General features: G+C 33.1%; 1 pseudogene; it reads left to right on the top strand.

Annotated features, from left to right (window-relative positions):
* Positions 1–315: 315 nt before the first annotated feature.
* Positions 316–928, top strand: LOC101837678 (annotated as a pseudogene).
* The last annotated feature ends 2,660 nt before the right edge of the window (positions 929–3,588 follow it).

Here is a 3,588-nt window from a genome sequence, read left to right as displayed (position 1 = left end):
TTCATTTTTGGTGGTGTGAAAGGAAGCAGTTTATTCCTTCTTGATAATGTTTATGCCTCTGTGGCCACATATTCGAAGTGTTCATGACCCTAATTCCTAAATTGTTGTTTGGGAGGGCAACAAATCAGCATGAACAGGTATTGATTGCAGAAAGGCCTGATGTATCTTAAACTGTTTAGAAGTATTAACTTATGCAAGAAATCAACTAATTAGAGACATTTCTGATTCAGTTTCTGAATTTTCCTTATGCCCCTCCAATACTGTAGGGTGATAGTTCTGTATTTATACTACTTTAAAGAATAAGGACATAGAGCAATGGGCATCTGTCGGGACAACTGGCACAAGCGCCGCAAGATGGGAGTAAGAAAAAACCCTACCACAAGAAGCAGAAGTATGTGCTGCCAAGACTAAGATTGGCCCTCATTGTATACACACAGTCCGAGTTCGAGGAGGCAATAAGAATTAACATGCCCTAAGATTGGATGTGGGAAACTTTTCCTGGGGCTCTGAGTGCTGTACTCGTAAAACAAGGATCACTGACGTTGTTTACAATACATCCAATAACTAGCTGGTCCGCACCAAGACCCTGGTGAAGAGCTGTATCGTGCTCATAGACAGCACACCTTACTGGCAGTGGTACGAGTCCCACTACGCACTGCCTCTGGGCCTTAATAAGGGGGCCAAGCTGACTCCCGAGGATGAAGAAATATTAAACAAAAAAAGGTCAAAGAAAATTCAAAAGAAATATGATGAAAGGAAAAATAACGCCAAAATCAGCAGCCTTCTGGAGGAGCAGTTCCAGGAGGGCAAACTTCTTGCCTGCATTGCTTCAAGACTAGACAAGTGTGGCACAGCAGATGGCTATGTGCTAGAAGGCCAGGAGCTGGAGTTCTACCTGAGGAAGTTCAAAGCCCGGAAAGTCAAATAAACCATCCTTCACAGTTCATGTAATAAAGGTGTTTATTATTCTATATTTAAAAAAAGAATAAGGACATATAGAAAGAACATTGTACATACACATATGTATACAACTGAAAATATTCATACAAGCAAAGTCTCCATATTTCCATTCAAAATTTGGTAACCCTCAGTTTATTTTCAGTGAGCATAAGCTGTAGGTTGAAGGTTTTTGTCTTCACAAAATCAGTGTTGAAACTCTAGTCACAAAAAATGATTTGATTAGGAGGCAGAGTCTTTGAGAGGTCACCAGGCAATGAGGGCAAGGTCCTCAACAGAAAAAGTATGCCCATATCCATGGGAGTATAAGGGAACGAAAGCAATCAAGAAGGTATGGGTCCTGGCTGGGCACTAATCTGTTGGTATTTTGACCTTGGACTTTTCAATTTTGGAAATGATGAGAAATGAATTCATGTAAGCTCCTCAATCCTTCTTGGTTTTAAGACACTAAGAGACCTTATTAAAGAGAGGTTTTGCATCCCCCTAGTATCTATTACCTTATGGAAAATTTGTCCTTTTTTTACTGAGGTATATTCGACAATTATGTCTGCATTTATTTAAGGTAAACAACATAATTTGAACTGGTAAAAAATTTCCTTCTAGGCAATTTTATTGCTCTCATTTGAAGAAGACATGAATGAACACAAATTAAAGAGAAGTACCCTTTTTTCAATTATTTTTCTTAAATTTCAATGTATTTCAATTTAAATATTTTTTATTTACATATTTCCATATTTGTAAACTCACTTACTTTCTACAATAAATTTCCTTTCTCGATTTTCTCTGTAAATGCATTTTAATTACACAAAGGGTCAATCTTCTCAGGATTGCACAGTTCTTTCGATTTTCACTTCATTCAATTGTGTGTCTTCTTTATTCCAATGAAAGATCAGAAATCATTGATATTACATTTTACTTTTTATAAGGATAACTAACATTAATTACATAATGTTAATTGGTATGGGATACATTTTACCAACATTTGTATTTCCAAAGAAACCTCATTACAGACATCTATCCTATATTTTATATGATAAATTATCTGCATTCATGAATTCTATAACTATACTTTAAAATTTCTCTGGTATCTCAGTAACAGAAATTTGGTTAGAGACATTATAAAGATATACAAGAAAATTAAAATTATTCAGGTCATGCATCTTATTTCTAAGATGAATACACTACTTAGATGTTCTGTAAAGACACTAAATATCTGTCTTTTCTGTGATTTAAAAATTCAAAATTTGTACAAGCCATTGTATTCATTCTGGACATTCAGCAGAAGCATCTTCAACTCTGTCTTGCCTCAGATGAGCAGAGTTAATCATCACCTTCAGCTGTATCCATGCGAGAGAGTCTATTTGAATCAAGATTTCTTTTTCTACTGTTCCTTGCACTAGCTTCTCTTAGTCTGAGAGTTCTACCTGAGGTTCTACCTGAGGAAGATCAAAGCCCAGAAAGGCAAATAAACCATCCTTCAAAGCTCATGTAATAAAGGTGTTTATTATTCTATATTTAAAAAAAGAATAAGGACATATAGAAAGAACATTATACATACACATATGTATACAATTGAAAATATTCATACAAGCAAAATCTCCATCCTTGTGAACATCCTTTTGTATTAATTTCTGAATGATACTGGCTTTTACTTAACAATTTGAACAGTACAAGAAGAGATTAAAACAGTTATGTGACTTCTGCATTTGCATATTTTTAGGAAATAATTAAGTTCATCCCAATTTTTTGAATTTTTCATTTTTGCCTTTAAATTTGTCTTTTATATAATCCATATTTTTCTTTCAAACCAATTGCTTCCAATCAATCAGTCCCCTTTAATAAATGTCAGTGATAATAAACCCTATAACTACATATTATGCTAAGCTCTATAACCGCATACTATATGCTCTATAATTGCATATTCTACTAAAAGAGATCACTTCAGTCACACAAGTCTATGTGATTTCTTTGAATTCAGTCATTAATCCTCTTTGTTATTTAATTTTCTACATATCATTTAACATAATATTAGATATTTTCTATATGGACTGAATTGAAAAGTGATCCGAAAGAGATAAGGACCCTGGATTCACTGAGTATGTAAGAAAATAAGACAGAACATTGCTTAAAAGATGGAGGAATTATAGTACACACACAAATGCACAAGTGTCTCTATCACTGAAAGTAATTTATCTAATTTGAGTCAAATTTGATATATTATTACACAAACTAAATAGCAGACATTTTGTGGTTCTCAGCCCAGTTTATCATATTAATCATCTATCAACTAAGAGTACTATTTGTTGATACTGCTTCTCCTTAAATCAATGTGTTTGATACTGTTTTATTTGTTTCTTTTATTTTTGAGATTATAATTTAATGACCCAATTGCTCCCTAATTTTTCCTCATGTAAACACTATTATAAACCTCTTCTTAATCCTTTTACATTCATAACTTCATTTAAAATTAAACATCATAATGTGCATTTATGCATACACACATGCATATATATGTATAGATATAGATATAAATATATATCCCTAAAAGTAATTTGCTCTGTCTGTATAATGTTAGTTGTTTTTATAGCAGATTATTTTGTGTTATAACTTCAATTTTCCAAATTTTAATAG

The sequence above is a fragment of the Mesocricetus auratus genome, unplaced genomic scaffold (assembly GCF_017639785.1).
Source record: "Mesocricetus auratus isolate SY011 unplaced genomic scaffold, BCM_Maur_2.0 Super-Scaffold_100011, whole genome shotgun sequence".
NCBI lineage: Eukaryota > Metazoa > Chordata > Mammalia > Rodentia > Cricetidae > Mesocricetus > Mesocricetus auratus.
This window is presented reverse-complemented; position numbering and strand designations above follow the sequence as displayed.